Source organism: Stenella coeruleoalba (assembly GCF_951394435.1).
Source record: "Stenella coeruleoalba genome assembly, contig: scaffold_28, whole genome shotgun sequence".
NCBI lineage: Eukaryota > Metazoa > Chordata > Mammalia > Artiodactyla > Delphinidae > Stenella > Stenella coeruleoalba.
The window spans coordinates 2,055,632-2,074,045 of record NW_027645921.1 but is presented as its reverse complement, the minus strand read 5'-3'; the positions used below and the strand labels follow the sequence as shown (position 1 = coordinate 2,074,045).

At 43.4% G+C, this 18,414-nt stretch overlaps 1 long non-coding RNA gene across 15 annotated transcripts in view; it reads left to right on the top strand.

Moving 5' to 3' along the window:
* Positions 1-18,414, top strand: part of LOC307181468 — a 1,676,472-nt gene that overhangs the window by 493,439 nt on the left and 1,164,619 nt on the right. The window contains exon 1 of one of the 15 annotated variants that reach the window (XR_013826847.1): positions 5,507-5,521. The exons of the other annotated variants lie outside the window; for them this stretch is intronic. This is a non-coding gene — a long non-coding RNA (uncharacterized lncRNA). Of the gene's footprint in view, positions 1-5,506; positions 5,522-18,414 lie in introns of those variants that run through there. 15 annotated transcript variants of the gene reach the window in all.

The following is an 18,414-nucleotide window of genomic DNA, read 5'->3' as shown; positions in this document are numbered from 1 at the left end:
GCTAGTCTCTCATTGGTTCTCGCTATTCCTGTTCATCTTCCGCAGAAATTGCAAACTGGGCCAAACAGGAGGTTAAAGGCGCTGACTCTCCAAGTGGGGAGAGTGTTAGTAAAGCGTCTGGAATGTTGCACCCGAGTACCAGGGGAGGAAAACTGAGACATATTTGAACACGTCTCCCGTTCACATGGTTGATCATACTTGGGTTCCACATGCATGTTTTAGCTGAAGGAAGAATACCTAAAACCTGGGTAGTTGAAACCCGTGGAATGGGTACCATGCAATATGACTTCAAAGGGTCTTCATTTGCTCACCGAACCTCTCCAATCCTATCACTGCTGCGTTTATGCCCCTGTACACATGCTTGATTCTCTTTCGGAGACATAGCAATCCATAGGTTTTAAGATACTTACTAGTCAGGTACATTCTTAGGCGTTTAATATGCGGTATTTAGTCCATTTCGTTGAGCAAGGAGTAGCTCTTGTCTATTCCATATTTGGCTTAAGGAACTTTATCTGTGCTCATTTCAATCTCTGGTTTTATGCAGCACCCCAACTCACCTTTCCCCTTAAGCAAGCATAAGTTGGTTTTCTAAATTTGAGACCCTGTTCTGTTTTGGAATGCAGTTCCTGTGTAGCCAAGTTTACATTCCGTGTATTAGTGATATCTTATGATGTTTCTTTTTCTGTGTGACTTATTTCAGTTAGAATCATCGTACCTGAATCTACTCATTATGCTGCTACGGGCCTGATGACATAGATTTCATTGCTGAGTGATACTGCATTGTACGTAAGTACCACAAGTTCTTTATGCATTTTTCACTTTCTGTGATATTGAACTTGTACGGTAAACGAGGTTCTTGTAAACAGAGGCGTCCCAAACTTTGGGGTGGCTGTGTGTTTTTGATTTTAATTTCCCTAAGCTATAGGACCATAAGTGGAAGTGCCCTAGGCTCTGTTGCTTTGTTTTTTAGATGTTTCAGGAAACACAATACACTTCTCCCGAGTGTCTGTTGGCAATTTACATCCCGCCCATCAGCATAACAAGGCTCCCAGTTCTCCATGGCCTGTCCTGCCTTTCTGGATTTTACACTTTTTTCAGATGGCCCTTTTGACCGGGGGGAAGTGAGACTTCATTGTAGTGCAGATTTCCTTTGCAAGTTTGCTTGGTTGGCCAAAAAGGGCGTATGTGTTTTTTCCTGAATATATTCAGGAAAAAATGCATACGCCCTTTTTGGCCAAGTGCATCATTTTGGACGTTCTGCCTCTTTTCCTATGCTTTCAATGCAATTCCAGTCTACCTCCTGAAATCGGTTTCCTGCAATTCTGCCCCGCTTTCAAGTCCTCTTGGCAGCCTTACTTCAGTCTATTTTTGGACGATAGCTGTCATTTATAACTCTGCAGGTTTGTGAATTACAGTGCCCCTGAGCTCCTTTCTTCAACTCGCTTTCTTGTGACCTGGCCGCAACACCGCAGGATGGCTTCAGGCCCTAATCTGGTTCCGGTACGGCACGCTGAGCCTTTGGTTATTTCCTCTTCCTGGTGGGAAATGAGAGTTAAATTTGCCCGTCCAGACACCTCCAGCTAGTCTCTCATTGGTTCTCGCTATTCCTGTTCATCTTCCGCAGAAATTGCAAACTGGGCCAAACAGGAGGTTAAAGGCGCTGACTCTCCAAGTGGGGAGAGTGTTAGTAAAGCGTCTGGAATGTTGCACCCGAGTACCAGGGGAGGAAAACTGAGACATATTTGAACACGTCTCCCGTTCACATGGTTGATCATACTTGTGTTCCACATGCATGTTTTAGCTGAAGGAAGAATACCTTAAACCTGGAGAGTTAAGACCCGTGTAATGGGTACCATGCAATATGACTTCAAAGGGTCTTCATTTGCTCACCGAACCTCTCCAATCCTATCACTGCTGCGTTTATGCCCCTGTACACATGCTTGATTCTCTTTCGGAGACATAGCAATCCATAGGTTTTAAGATACTTACTAGTCAGGTACATTCTTAGGCGTTTAATATGCGGTGTTGAGTCCATTTCGTTGAGCAAGGAGTAGCTCTTGTCTATTCCATATTTGACTTAAGGAACTTTATCTGTGCTCATTTCAATCTCTGGTTTTATGCAGCACCCCAACTCACCTTTACCCTTAAGCAAGCATAAGTTGTTTTTCTAAATTTGAGTCCCTGTTCTGTTCTGTAATTAAGTTCCTGTGTAGCCAAGTTTACATTCCATGTATTACTGATATCTTATGATGTTTCTTTTTCTGTGTGACTTACTTCAGTTAGAATCATCATACCTGAATCCACTCATTGTGCTGCTAAGGGCCTGATGACACAGATTTCATTGCTGAGTGATATTGCTTTGTAAGTAAATACCACAACTTCTTTATCCATTTTTCACTTTCTGCGATGTTGAACTTGTACTGTAAACGAGGTTCTTGTAAACAGAGCCGTTCCAAACTTTGCGGTGGCTGTGTCTTTTTGATTTTAATTTCCCTAAGCTATAGGACCATAAGTGGAAGTGCCCTAGGCTCTGTTGCTTTGTTTTTTAGATGTTTCAGGAAACACCATACACTTCTCCCGAGTGTCTGTCGGCAGTTTACATGCCGCCCATCAGCATAACAAGGCTCCCAGTTCTCAATGTCCTGTTGCCTTTCTGGATTTTACACTTTTTTCAGATGGCCCTTTTGACCGGGGGGAAGTGAGACTTCATTGTAGTGCAGATTTCCTTTGCAAGCTTGCTTGGTTGGCCAAAAAGGGCGTATGCGTTTTTTCCTGAATATATTCAGGAAAAAACGCATACGCCCTTTTTGGCCAAGTGCATCATTGTGGACGTTCTGCCTCTTTTCCTATGCTTTCAATGCAATTCCAGTCTGCTTCCTGAAATCGGATTCCTGCAATTCTGCCCCGCTTTCAAGTCCTCTTGGCAGCCTTACTTCAGTCTATTTTTGGACGATAGCTGTCATTTATAACTCTGCAGGTTTGTGAATTACAGTGCCCCTGAGCTCCTTTCTTCAACTCGCTTTCTTGTGACCTGGACGCAACACCGCAGGATGGCTTCAGGCCCTAATCTGGTTCTGGCCCGGCATGCTGAGCCTTTGGTTAATTCCTCTTCCTGGTGAGAAATGAGAGTTAAATTTGCCCGTTCAGACACCTCCAGCTAGTCTCTCATTGGTTCTCGCTATTATGTTCATCTTCCGCAGAAATTGCAAACTGGGCCAAACAGGAGGTTAAAGGTGCTGACTCTCCAAGTGGGGAGAGTGTTAATAAAGCGTCTGGAATGTTGCACCCGAGTACCAGTGGAGGAAAACTGAGACATATTTGAACACGTCTCCCGTTCACATGGTTGATCATACTCTGGGTTCCACATGCATGTTTTAGCTGAAGGAAGAATACCTTAAACCTGGAGAGTTGAGACCCGTGGAATGGGTACCATGCAATATGACTTCAAAGGGTCTTCATTTGCTCACCGAACCTCTCCAATCCTATCACTGCTGCGTTTATGCCCCTGTACACACGCTTGATTCTCTTTTGGAGACATAGCAATCCATAGGTTTTAAGATACTTACTAGTCAGGTACATTCTTAGGCGTTTAATATGGGGTGTTGAGTCCATTTCGTTGAGCAAGGAGTAGCTCTTTTCTATTCTATATTTGGCTTAAGGAACTTTATCTGTGCTCATTTCAATCTCTGGTTTTATGCAGCACCCCAACTCACCTTTCCCCTTAAGCAAGCATAAGTTGGTTTTCTAAATTTGAGACCCTGTTCTGTTTTGGAATGCAGTTCCTGTGTAGCCAAGTTTACATTCCGTGTATTAGTGATATCTTATGATGTTTCTTTTTCTGTGTGACTTATTTCAGTTAGAATCATCGTACCTGAATCCACTCATTATGCTGCTACGGGCCTGATGACATAGATTTCATTGCTGAGTGATACTGCATTGTACGTAAGTACCACAAATTCTTTATCCATTTTTCACTTTCTGTGATATTGAAGTTGTACGGTAAACGAGGTTCTTGTAAACGGAGGCGTCCCAAACTTTGGGGTGGCTGTGTCTTTTTGATTTTAATTTCCCTAAGCTATAGGACCATAAGTGGCAGTGCCCTAGGCTCTGTTGCTTTGTTTTTTAGATGTTTCAGGAAACACCATACACTTCTCCCGAGTGGTTGTTGGCAATTTACATCCCGCCCATCAGCATAACAAGGCTCCCAGTTCTCCATGGCCTGTCCTGCCTTTCTGGATTTTACACTTTTTTCAGATGGCCCTTTTGACTGGGGGGAAGTGAGACTTCATTGTAGTGCAGATTTCCTTTGCAAGCTTGCTTGGTTGGCCAAAAAGGGCGTATGCGTTTTTTCCTGAATATATTCAGGAAAAAACGCATACGCCCTTTTTGGCCAAGTGCATCATTGTGGACGTTCTGCCTCTTTTCCTATGCTTTCAATGCAATTCCAGTCTACCTCCTGAAATCGGTTTCCTGCAATTCTGCCCCGCTTTCAAGTCCTCTTGGCAGCCTTACTTCAGTCTATTTTTGGACGATAGCTGTCATTTATAACTCTGCAGGTTTGTGAATTACAGTGCCCCTGAGCTCCTTTCTTCAACTCGCTTTCTTTTGAGCTGGCCGCAACACCGCAGAATGGCTTCAGGCCCTAATCTGGTTCCGGCACGGCACGCTGAGCCTTTGGTTAATTCCTCTTCCTGGTGGGAAATGAGAGTTAAATTTGCCCATCCAGACACCTCCAGCTAGTCTCTCATTGGTTCTCGCTATTCCTGTTCATCTTCCGCAGAAATTGCAAACTGGGCCAAACAGGAGGTTAAAGGCGCTGACTCTCCAAGTGGGGAGAGTGTTAGTAAAGCGTCTGGAATGTTGCACCCGAGTACCAGGGGAGGAAAACTGAGACATATTTGAACACGTCTCCCGTTCACATGGTTGATCATACTTGGGTTCCACATGCATGTTTTAGCTGAAGGAAGAATACCTAAAACCTGGGTAGTTGAAACCCGTGGAATGGGTACCATGCAATATGACTTCAAAGGGTCTTCATTTGCTCACCGAACCTCTCCAATCCTATCACTGCTGCGTTTATGCCCCTGTACACATGCTTGATTCTCTTTCGGAGACATAGCAATCCATAGGTTTTAAGATACTTACTAGTCAGGTACATTCTTAGGCGTTTAATATGCGGTATTTAGTCCATTTCGTTGAGCAAGGAGTAGTTCTTGTCTATTCCATATTTGGCTTAAGGAACTTTATCTGTGCTCATTTCAATCTCTGGTTTTATGCAGCACCCCAACTCACCTTTCCCCTTAAGCAAGCATAAGGTGGTTTTCTAAATTTGAGAACCTGTTCTGTTCTGTAATTCAGTTCCTGTGTAGCCAAGTTTACATTCCGTGTATTAGTGATATCTTATGATGTTTCTTTTTCTGTGTGACTTATTTCAGTTAGAATCATCGTACCTGAATCTACTCATTATGCTGCTATGGGCCTGATGACATAGATTTCATTGCTGAGTGATACTGCATTTTACGTAAGTACCACAAGTTCTTTATGCATTTTTCACTTTCTGTGATATTGAACTTGTACGGTAAACGAGGTTCTTGTAAACAGAGGCGTCCCAAACTTTGGGGTGGCTGTGTCTTTTTTATTTTAATTTCCCTAAGCTATAGGACCATAAGTGGAAGTGCCCTAGGCTCTCTTGCTTTGTTTTTTAGATGTTTCAGGAAACACCATACACTTCTCCTGAGTGTCTGTTGGTAATTTACATCCCGCCCATCAGCATAACAAGGCTCCCAGTTCTCCATGGCCTGTCCTGCCTTTCTGGATTTTACACTTTTTTCAGATGGCCCTTTTTACCAGGGGGAAGTGAGACTTCATTGTAGTGCAGATTTCCTTTGCAAGCTTGCTTGGTTGGCCAAAAAGGGCGTATGCGTTTTTTCCTGAATATATTCAGGAAAAAACGCATACGCCCTTTTTGGCCAAGTGCATCATTGTGGACGTTCTGCCTCTTTTCCTGTGCTTTCAATGCAATTCCAGTCTACCTCCTGAAATCGGTTTCCTGCAATTCTGCCCCGCTTTCAAGTCCTCTTGGCAGCCTTACTTCAGTCTATTTTTGGACGATAGCTGTCATTTATAACTCTGCAGGTTTGTTAATTACAGTGCCCCTGAGCTCCTTTCTTCAACTCGCTTTCTTGTGACCTGGCCGCAACACCGTAGGATGGCTTCAGGCCCTAATCTGGTTCCGGCACGGCATGCTGAGCCTTTGGTTAATTCCTCTTCGTGGTGGGAAATGAGAGTTAAATTTGCCCGTTCAGACACCTCCAGCTAGTCTCTCATTGGTTCTCGCTATTCCTGTTCATCTTCCGCAGAAATTGCAAACTGGGCCAAACAGGAGGTTAAAGGGACTGACTCTCCAAATCGGGAGAGTGTTAGTAAAGCGTCTCGAATGTTGCACCCGAGTACCAGGGTACGAAAACTGAGACATATTTGAACACGTCTCCCGATCAAATGGTTGATCATACTGTAGGTTCCACATGCATGTTTTAGCTGAAGGAAGAATACCTTAAACCTGGGTAGTTGAAACCCGTGGAATGGGTACCATGCAATATGACTTCAAAGGGTCTTCATTTGCTCACCGAACCTCTCCAATCCTATCACTGCTGCGTTTATGCCCCTGTACACATGCTTGATTCTCTTTCGGAGACATAGCAATCCATAGGTTTTAAGATACTTACTAGTCAGGTACATTCTTAGGCGTTTAATATGCGGTGTTGAGTCCATTTCGTTGAGCAAGGAGTAGCTCTTGTCTATTCCATATTTCGCTTAAGGAACTTTATCTGTGCTCATTTCAATCTCTGGTTTTATGCAGCACCACAACTCACCTTTACCCTTAAGCAAGCATAAGTTTGTTTTCTAAATTTGAGACCCTGTTCTGTTCTGTAATTCAGTTCCTGTGTAGCCAAGTTTACATTTCGTGTATTACTGATATCTTATAATGTTTCTTTTTCTGTGTGACTTATTTCAGTTAGAATCATCATACCTGAATCCACTCATTGTGCTGCTAAGGGCCTGATGACACAGATTTCATTGCTGAGTGATATTGCTTTGTAAGTAAATACCACAACTTCTTTATCCATTTTTCACTTTCTGCGATGTTGAGCTTGTACTGTAAACGAGGTTCTTGTAAACAGAGCCGTTCCAAACATTGGGGTGGCTGTGTCTTTTTGATTTTAATTTCCCTAAGCTATAGGACCATAAGTGGAAGTGCCCTAGGCTCTCTTGCTTTGTTTTTTAGATGTTTCAGGAAAGACCATACACTTCTCCTGAGTGTCTGTTGGCAATTTACATCCCGCCCATCAGCATAACAAGGCTCCCAGTTCTCCATGGCCTGTCCTGCCTTTCTGGATTTTACCCTTTTTTCAGATGGCCCTTTTGACCGGGGGGAAGTGAGACTTCATTGTAGTGCAGATTTCCTTTGCAAGCTTGCTTGGTTGGCCAAAAAGGGCGTATGCGTTTTTTCCTGAATATATTCAGGAAAAAACGCATACGCCCTTTTTGGCCAAGTGCATCATTGTGGACGTTCTGCCTCTTTTCCTATGCTTTCAATGCAATTCCAGTCTACCTCCTGAAATCGGTTTCCTGCAATTCTGCCCCGCTTTCAAGTCCTCTTGGCAGCCTTACTTCAGTCTATTTTTGACGATAGCTGTCATTTATAACTCTGCAGGTTTGTGAATTACAGTGCCCCTGAGCTCCTTTCTTCAACTCGCTTTCTTGTGAGCTGGCCGCAACACCGCAGGATGTCTTCAGGCCCTAATCTGGTTCTGGCACGGCACGCTGAGCCTTTGGTTAATTCCTCTTCCTGGTGGGAAATGAGAGTTAAATTTGCCCATCCAGACACCTTCAGCTAGTCTCTCATTGGTTCTCGCTATTCCTGTTCATCTTCCACAGAAATTGCAAACTGGGCCAAACAGGAGGTTAAAGGGACTGACTCTCCAAGTGGGGAGAGTGTTAGTAAAGCGTCTGGAATGTTGCACCCGAGTACCAGGGTACGAAAACTGAGACATATTTGAACACGTCTCCCGATCACATGGTTCATCATACTCTAGGTTCCACATGCAAGTTTTAGCTGAAGGAAGAATACCTTAAACCTGGGTAGTTAAAACCCGTGGAATGGGTACCATGTAATATGACTTCAAAGGGTCTTCTTTTGCTCACCGAACCTCTCCAATCCTTTCACTGCTGTGTTTATGCCCCTGTACACATGCTTCATTCTCTTTCGGAGACATAGCAATCCATAGGTTTTAAGATACTTACTAGTCAGGTACATTCTTAGGCGTTTAATATGCGGTGTCGAGTCCATTTCGTTGAGCAAGCAGTAGCTCTTGTCTATTCCATATTTGGCTTAAGGAACTTTATCTGTGCTCATTTCGATCTCTGGTTTTATGCAGCACCCCAACTCACCTTTCCCCTTAAGCAAGCATAAGTTGGTTTTCTAAATTTGAGACCCTGTTCTGTTCTGTAATTCAGTTCCTGTGTAGCCAAGTTTACATTCCGTGTATTACTGATATCTTATGATGTTTCTTTTTCTGTGTGACTTATTTCAGTTAGAATCATCATACCTGAATCCACTCATTGTGCTGCTAAGGGCCTGATGACATAGATTTCATTGCTGAGTGATATTGCTTTGTAAGTAAATACCACAACTTCTTTATCCATTTTTCACTTTCTGCGATGTTGAACTTGTATGGTAAACGAGGTTCTTGTAAACAGAGGCGTCCCAAATTTTGGGGTGGCTGTGTCTTTTTGATTTTAATTTCCCTAAGCTATAGGACCATAAGTGGAAGTGCCCTAGACTCTGTTGCTTTGTTTTTTCGATGTTTCAGGAAACACCATACACTTCTCCTGAGTGTCTGTTGGCAATTTACATCCCGCCCATCAGCATAACAAGGCTCCCAGTTCTCCATGGCCTGTCCTGCCTTTCTGGATTTTACACTTTTTTCAGATGGCCCTTTTGACCGGGGGGAAGTGAAACTTCATTGTAGTGCAGATTTCCTTTGCAAGTTTGCTTGGTAGGCCAAAAAGGGCGTATGCGTTTTTTCCTGAATATATTCAGAAAAAAACGCATACGCCCTTTTTGGCCAAGTGCATCATTGTGGACGTTCTGCCTCTTTTCCTATGCTTTCAATGCAATTCCAGTCTACCTCCTGAAATCGGTTTCCTGCAATTCTGCCCCGCTTTCAAGTCCTCTTGGCAGCCTTACTTCAGTCTATTTTTGGACGATAGCTGTCATTTATAACTCTGCAGGTTTGTGAATTACAGTGCCCCTGAGCTCCTTTCTTCAACTCGCTTTCTTGTGAGCTGGCCGCAACACCGCAGGATGGCTTCAGGCCCTAATCTGGTTCCGGCACGGCACGCTGAGCCTTTGGTTAATTCCTCTTCCTGGTGGGATGTGAGTGTTAAATTTGCCCGTCAGGACACCTCCAGCTAGTCTCTCATTGGTTCTCGCTATTCCTGTTCATCTTCCGCAGAAATTGCAAACTGGGCCAAACAGGAGGTTAAAGGCGCTGGCTCTCCAAGTGGGGAGAGTGTTAGTAAAGGGTCTGGAATGTTGCACCCGAGTACCAGGGGACGAAAACTGAGACATATTTGAACACGTCTCCCGATCACATGGTTGATCATACTCTGGGTTCCACATGCATGTTTTAGCTGAAGGAAGAATACCTAAAACCTGGGTAGTTGAAACCCGTGGAATGGGTACCATGCAATATGACTTCAAAGGGTCTTCATTTGCTCACCGAACCTCTCCAATCCTATCACTGCTGCGTTTTTGCCCCTGTACACATGCTTGATTCTCTTTCGGAGACATAGCAATCTATAGGTTTTAAGATACTAGTCAGGTACATTCTTAGGCGTTTAATATGCGGTGTTGAGTCCATTTCGTTGAGCAAGGAGTAGCTCTTGTCTATTCCATATTTGGCTTAAGGAACTTTATCTGTGCTCATTTCAATCTCTGGTTTTATGCAGCACCACAACTCACCTTTCCCCTTAAGCAAGCATAAGTTGGTTTTCTAAATTTGAGATCCTGTTCTGTTCTGTAATTCAGTTCCTGTGTAGCCAAGTTTACATTCCATATATTACTGATATCTTATGATGTTTCTTTTTCTGTGTGACTTATTTCAGTTAGAATCATCATACCTGAATCCACTCATTGTGCTGCTAAGGGCCTGATGACATAGATTTCATTGCTGAGTGATATTGCTTTGTAAGTAAATACCACAACTTCTTTATCCATTTTTCACTTTCTGCGATGTTGAAATTGTACTGTAAACGAGGTTCTTGTAAACAGAGGCGTCCCAAACTTTTGGGTGGATGTGTCTTTTTGATTTTAATTTCCCTAAGCTATAGGACCATAAGTGGCATTGCCCTAGGCTCTGTTGCTTTGTTTTTTAGATGTTTCAGGAAACACCATACACTTCTCCCGAGTGTCTGTTGGCAATTTACATCCCGCCCATCAGCATAACAAGGCTCCCAGTTCTCCATGGCCTGTCCTGCCTTTCTGGATTTTACACTTTTTTCAGATGGCCCTTTTGACCGGGGGGAAGTGAGACTTCTTTGTAGTGCAGATTTCCTTTGCAAGCTTGCTTGGTTGGCCAAAAAGGGCGTATGCGTTGTTTCCTGAATATATTCAGGAAAACACGCATACGCCCTTTTTGGCCAAGTGCATCATTGTGGACGTTCTGCCTCTTTTCCTATGCTTTCAATGCAATTCCAGTCTACCTCCTGAAATCGGTTTCCTGCAATTCTGCCCTGCTTTCAAGTCCTCTTGGCAGCCTTACTTCAGTATATTTTTGGACGATAGCTGTCATTTATAACTCTGCAGGTTTGTGAATTACAGTGCCCCTGAGCTCCTTTCTTCAACTCGCTTTCTTGTGAGCTGGCCGCAACACCGCAGGATGGCTTCAGGCCCTAATCTGGTTCTGGCACGGCACGCTGAGCCTTTGGTTAATTCCTCTTCCTGGTGGGAAATGAGAGTTAAATTTGCCCGTTCAGACACCTCCAGCTAGTCTCTCATTGTTTCTCGCTATTCCTGTTCATCTTCCGCAGAAATTGCAAACTGGGCCAAACAGGAGGTTAAAGGGACTGACTCTCCAAGTGGGGAGAGTGTTAGTAAAGCGTCTGGAATGTTGCACCCGAGTACCAGGGTACGAAAACTGAGACATATTTGAACACGTCTCCCGATCACATGGTTGATCATACTCTAGGTTCCACATGCATGTTTTAGCTGAAGGAAGAATACCTTAAACCTGGGTAGTTAAAACCCGTGGAATGGGTACCATGCAATATGACTTCAAAGGGTCTTCATTTGCTCACCGAACATCTCCAAACCTATCACTGCTGCGTTTATGCCCCTGTACACATGCTTGATTCTCTTTCGGAGACATTGCAATCCATAGGTTTTAAGATACTTACTAGTCAGGTACATTCTTAGGCGTTTAATATGCGGTGTTGAGTCCATTTCGTTGAGCAAGGAGTAGCTCTTGTCTATTCCATATTTGGCTTAAGGAACTTTATCTGTGCTCATTTCAATCTCTGGTTTTATGCAGCACCGCAACTCACCTTTACCCTTAAGCAAGCATAAGTTGGTTTTCTAAATTTGAGACCCTGTTCTGTTCTGTAATTCAGTTCCTGTGTAGCCAAGTTTACATTCCGTGTATTACTGATATCTTATGATGTTTCTTTTTCTGTGTGACTTATTTCAGTTAGAATCATCATACCTGAATCCACTCATTGTGCTGCTAAGGGCCTGATGACACAGATTTCATTGCTGAGTGATATTGCTTTGTAAGTAAATACCACAACTTCTTTATCCATTTTTCACTTTCTGCGATGTTGAACTTGTACTGTAAACGAGGTTCTTGTAAACAGAGGCGTCCCAAAATTTGGGGTGTCTGTGTCTTTTTTATTTTAATTTCCCTAAGCTATAGGACCATAAGTGGCATTGCCCTAGGCTCTGTTGCTTTGTTTTTTAGATGTTTCAGGGAACACCATACACTTCTCCCGAGTGTCTGTTGGCAATTTACATCCCGCCCATCAGCATAACAAGGCTCCCAGTTCTCCATGGCCTGTCCTGCCTTTCTGGATTTTACACTTTTTTCAGATGGCCCTTTTGACCGGGGGGAAGTGAGACTTCATTGTAGTGCAGATTTCCTTTGCAAGCTTGCTTGGTTGGCCAAAAAGGGCGTATGCGTTTTTTCCTGAATATATTCAGGAAAAAACGCATACGCCCTTTTTGGCCAAGTGCATCATTGTGGACGTTCTGCCTCTTTTCCTATGCTTTCAATGCAATTCCAGTCTACCTCCTGAAATCGGTTTCCTGCAATTCTGCCCCGCATTCAAGTCCTCTTGGCAGCCTTACTTCAGTCTATTTTTGGACGATAGCTGTCATTTATAACTCTGCAGGTTTGTGAATTACAGTGCCCCTGAGCTCCTTTCTTCAACTCGCTTTCTTTTGAGCTGGCCGCAACACCGCAGGATGGCTTCAGGCCCTAATCTGGTTCCAGCACGGCACGCTGAGCCTTTGGTTAATTCCTCTTCCTGGTGGGAAATGAGAGTTAAATTTGCCCGTCCAGACACCTCCAGCTAGTCTCTCATTGGTTCTCACTATTCCTGTTAATCTTCCGCAGAAATTGCAAACTGGGCCAAACAGGAGGTTAAAGGGACTGACTCTCCAAGTCGGGAGAGTGTTAGTAAAGCGTCTGGAATGTTGCACCGAGTACCAGGGTACGAAAACTGAGACATATTTGAACACGTCTCCCGATCACATGGTTGATCATACTCTGTGTTCCACATGCATGTTTTAGCTGAAGGAAGAATACCTAAAACCTGGGTAGTTGAAACCCGTGGAATGGGTACCATGCAATATGACTTCAAAGGGTCTTCATTTGCTCACCGAACCTCTCCAATCCTATCACTGCTGCGTTTATGCCCCTGTACACATGCTTGATTCTCTTTCGGAGACATAGCAATCCATAGGTTTTAAGATACTTACTAGTCAGGTACATTCTTAGGCGTTTAATATGCGGTGTTGAGTCCATTTCGTTGAGCAAGAAGTAGCTCTTGTCTATTCCATATTTGGCTTAAGGAACTTTATCTGTGCTCATTTCAATCTCTGGTTTTATGCAGCACCCCAACTCACCTTTCCCCTTAAGCAAGCATAAGTTGGTTTTCGAAATTTGAGACCCTGTTCTGTTCTGTAATTCAGTTCCTGTGTAGCCAAGTTTACATTCCGTGTATTACTGATATCTTATGATGTTTCTTTTTCTGTGTGACTTATTTCAGTTAGAATCATCATACCTGAATCCACTCATTGTGCTGCTAAGGACCTGATGACACAGATTTCATTGCTGAGTGATATTGCTTTGTAAGTAAATACCACAACTTCTTTATCCATTTTTCACTTTCTGCAATATTGAACTTTTACAGTAAACGAGGTTCTTGTAAACAGAGGAGTCCCAAACTTTTGGGTGGCTGTGTCTTTTTGATTTAAATTTCCCTAAGCTATAAGACCATAAGTGGAAGTGCCCTAGGCTATGTTGCTTTGTTTTTTAGATGTTTCAGGAAACACCATACACTTCTCAGGAGTGTCTGTTGACAATTTACATCCCGCCCATCAGCATAACAAAGCTCCCAGTTCTCCATGGCCTGTCCTGCCTTTCTGGATTTTACACCTTTTTCAGATGGCCCTTTTGACCGGGGGGAAGTGAGACTTCATTGTAGTACAGATTTCCTTTGCAAGCTTGCTTGGTTGGCCAAAAAGGGCGTATGCGTTTTTTCCTGAATATATTCAGGAAAAAACGCATACGCACTTTTTGGCCAAGTGCATCATTGTGGACGTTCTGCCTCTTTTCCTATGCTTTCAATGCAATTCCAGTCTACCTCCTGAAATCGGTTTCCTGCAATTCTGCCCTGCTTTCAAGTCCTCTTGGCAGCCTTACTTCAGTCTATTTTTGGACGATAGCTGTCATTTATAACTCTGCAGGTTTGTGAATTACAGTGCCCCTGAGCTCCTTTCTTCAACTCGCTTTCTTTTGAGCTGGCCGCAACACCGCAGGATGGCTTCAGGTCCTAATCTGGTTCTGGCACGGCACGCTGAGCCTTTGGTTAATTCATCTTCCTGGTGGGAAATGAGAGTTAAATTTGCCCGTCCAGACACCTCCAGCTAGTCTCTCATTGGTTCTCGCTATTCCTGTTCATCTTCCGCAGAAATTGCAAACTGGGCCAAACAGGAGGTTAAAGGGACTGACTCTCCAAGTCGGGAGAGTGTTACTAAAGCGTCTGGAATGTTTCACCCAAGTACCAGGGTATGAAAACTGAGACATATTTGAACACGTCTCCCGATCACATGGTTGATCATACTCTAGGTTCCACATGCATGTTTTAGCTGAAGGAAGAATACCTTAAACCTGGATAGTTGAAACCCGTGGAATGGGTACCATGTAATATGACTTCAAAGGGTCTTCTTTTGCTCACCGAACCTCTCCAATCCTTTCACTGCTGTGTTTATGCCCCTGTACACACGCTTGATTCTCTTTTGGAGACATAGCAATCCATAGGTTTTAAGATACTTACTAGTCACGTGCATTCTTAGGCGTTTAATATGGGGTGTTGAGTCCATTTCGTTGAGCAAGGAGTAGCTCTTGTCTATTCCATATTTGGCTTAAGGAAATTTATCTGTGCTCATTTCTATCTTTGGTTTTATGCAGCACCCCAACTCACCTTTACCCTTAAGCAAGCATAAGTTGTTTTTCTAAATTTGAGACCCTGTTCTGTTTTGGAATTCAGTTCCTGTGTAGCCAAGTTTACATTCCGTGTATTAGTGATATATTATGATGTTTCTTTTTCTGTGTGACTTATTTCAGTTAGAATCATCGTACCTGAATCCACTCATTATTCTGCTACGGGCCTGATGACATAGATTTCATTGCTGAGTGATATTGCTTTGTAAGTAAATACCACAACTTCTTTATCCATTTTTCACTTTCTGCGATGTTGAACTTGTACTGTAAACGAGGTTCTTGTAAACAGAGGCGTCCCAAACTTTGGGGTGGCTGTGTCTTTTTGATTTTAATTTCCCTAAGCTATAGGACCATAAGTGGAAGTGCCCTAGACTCTGTTGTTTTGTTTTTTCGATGTTTCAGGAAACACCATACACTTCTCCCGAGTTTCTGTTGGCAATTTACATCCCGCCCATCAGCATAACAAGGCTCCCAGTTCTCCATGGCCTGTCCTGCCTTTCTGGATTTTACACTTTTTTCAGATGGCCCTTTTGACCGGGGGGAAGTGAGACTTCTTTGTAGTGCAGATTTCCTTTGCAAGTTTGCTTGGTTGGCCAAAAAGGGCATATGCGTTTTTTCCTGAACATATTCAGGAAAAAACGCATACGCCCTTTTTGGCCAAGTGCATCATTGTGGACGTTCTGCCTCTTTTCCTATGCTTTCAATGCAATTCCAGTCTACCTCCTGAAATTGGTTTCCTGCAATTCTGCCCCGCTTTCAAGTCCTCTTGGCAGCCTTACTTCAGTCTATTTTTGGACGATAGCTGTCATTTATAACTCTGCAGGTTTGTGAATTACAGTGCCCCTGAGCTCCTTTCTTCAACTCGCTTTCTTGTGAGCTGGCCGCAACACCGCAGGATGTCTTCAGGCCCTAAACTGGTTCTGGCACGGCACGCTGAGCCTTTGGTTAATTCCTCTTCCTGGTGGGAAATGAGAGTTAAATTTGCCCATCCAGACACCTTCAGCTAGTCTCTCATTGGTTCTCGCTATTCCTGTTCATCTTCCACAGAAATTGCAAACTGGGCCAAACAGGAGGTTAAAGGGACTGACTCTCCAAGTGGGGAGAGTGTTAGTAAAGCGTCTGGAATGTTGCACCCGAGTACCAGGGTACGAAAACTGAGACATATTTGAACACGTCTCCCGATCACATGGTTGATCATACTCTAGGTTCCACATGCAAGTTTTAGCTGAAGGAAGAATACCTTAAATCTGGGAAGTGAAAACCCGTGGAATGGGTACCATGTAATATGACTTCAAAGGGTCTTCTTTTGCTCACCGAACCTCTCCAATCCTTTCACTGCTGTGTTTATGCCCCTGTACACATGCTTCATTCTCTTTCGGAGACATAGCAATCCATAGGTTTTAAGATACTTACTAGTCAGGTACATTCTTAGGCGTTTAATATGCGGTGTCGAGTCCATTTCGTTGAGCAAGCAGTAGCTCTTGTCTATTCCATATTTGGCTTAAGGAACTTTATCTGTGCTCATTTCGATCTCTGGTTTTATGCAGCACCCCAACTCACCTTTCCCCTTAAGCAAGCATAAGTTGGTTTTCTAAATTTGAGACCCTGTTCTGTTCTGTAATTCAGTTCCTGTGTAGCCAAGTTTACATTCCGTGTATTACTGATATCTTATGATGTTTCTTTTTCTGTGTGACTTATTTCAGTTAGAATCATCATACCTGAATCCACTCATTGTGCTGCTAAGGGCCTGATGACATAGATTTCATTGCTGAGTGATATTGCTTTGTAAGTAAATACCACAACTTCTTTATCCATTTTTCACTTTCTGCGATGTTGAACTTGTATGGTAAACTAGGTTCTTGTAAACAGAGGCGTCCCAAATTTTGGGGTGGCTGTGTCTTTTTGATTTTAATTTCCCTAAGCTATAGGACCATAAGTGGAAGTGCCCTAGACTCTGTTGCTTTGTTTTTTCGATGTTTCAGGAAACACCATACACTTCTCCTGAGTGTCTGTTGGCAATTTACATCCCGCCCATCAGCATAACAAGGCTCCCAGTTCTCCATGGCCTGTCCTGCCTTTCTGGATTTTACACTTTTTTCAGATGGCCCTTTTGACCGGGGGGAAGTGAGACTTCATTGTAGTGCAGATTTCCTTTGCAAGTTTGCTTGGTTGGCCAAAAAGGGCGTATGCGTTTTTTCCTGAATATATTCAGGAAAAAACGCATACGCCCTTTTTGGCCAAGTGCATCATTGTGGACGTTCTGCCTCTTTTCCTATGCTTTCAATGCAATTCCAGTCTACCTCCTGAAATCGGTTTCCTGCAATTCTGCCCCGCTTTCAAGTCCTCTTGGCAGCCTTACTTCAGTCTATTTTTGGACGATAGCAGTCATTTATAACTCTGCAGGTTTGTGAATTACAGTGCCCCTGAGCTCCTTTCTTCAACTCGCTTTCTTGTGAGCTGGCCACAACACCGCAGGATGGCTTCAGGCCCTAATCTGGTTCCGGCACGGCACGCTGAGCCTTTGGTTAATTCCTCTTCCTGGTGGGATGTGAGTGTTAAATTTACCCGTCAGGACACCTCCAGCTAGTCTCTCATTGGTTCTCGCTATTCCTGTTCATCTTCCGCAGAAATTGCAAACGGGGCCAAACAGGAGATTTAAGGGATTGACTCTGAAGTCGGGAGAGTGTTAGTAAAGCGTCTGGAATGTTGCACCCGAGTACCAGGGTACAAAAACTGAGACATATTTGAACACATCACCCGATCACATGGTTGATCATACTCTAGGTTCCACATGCATGTTTTAGCTGAAGGAAGAATACCTTAAACCTGGGTAGTTGAAACCCGTGGAATGGGTACCATGCAATATGACTTCAAAGGGTCTTCGTTTGCTCACCGAACCTCTCCAATCATATCACTGCTGCGTTTATGCCCCTGTACACACGCTTGATTCTCTTTTGGAGACATAGAAATCCATAGGTTTTAAGATACTTACTAGTCAGTTACATTCTTAGGCGTTTAATATGGGGTGTTGAGTCCATTTCGTTGAGCAAGGAGTAGCTCTTGTCTATTCCATATTTGGCTTAAGGAACTTTATCTGTGCTCATTTCAATCTCTGGTTTTATGCAGCACCCCAACTCACCTTTCCCCTTAAGCAAGCATAAGTTGGTTTTCTGAATTTGAGACCCTGTGCTGTTTTGGAATTCAGTTCCTGTGTAGCCAAGTTTACATTCCGTGTATTAGTGATATCTTATGATGTTTCTTTTTCTGTGTGACTTATTTCAGTTAGAATCATCGTACCTGAATCCACTCATTATGCTGCTACGGGCCTGATGACATAGATTTCATTGCTGAGTGATACTGCATTGTACGTAAGTACCACAAGTTCTTTATCCATTTTTCACTTTCTGTGATATTGAACTTGTACGGTAAACGAGGTTCTTGTAAACAGAGGCGTCCCAAATTTTGGGGTGGCTGTGTCTTTTTGATTTTAATTTTCCTAAGCTATAGGACCATAAGTGGAAGTGCCCTAGGCTCTGTTGCTTTGTTTTTTAGATATTTCAGGAAACACCATACACTTCTCCCGAGTGTCTGTTGGCAATTTACATCCCGCCCATCAGCATAACAAGGC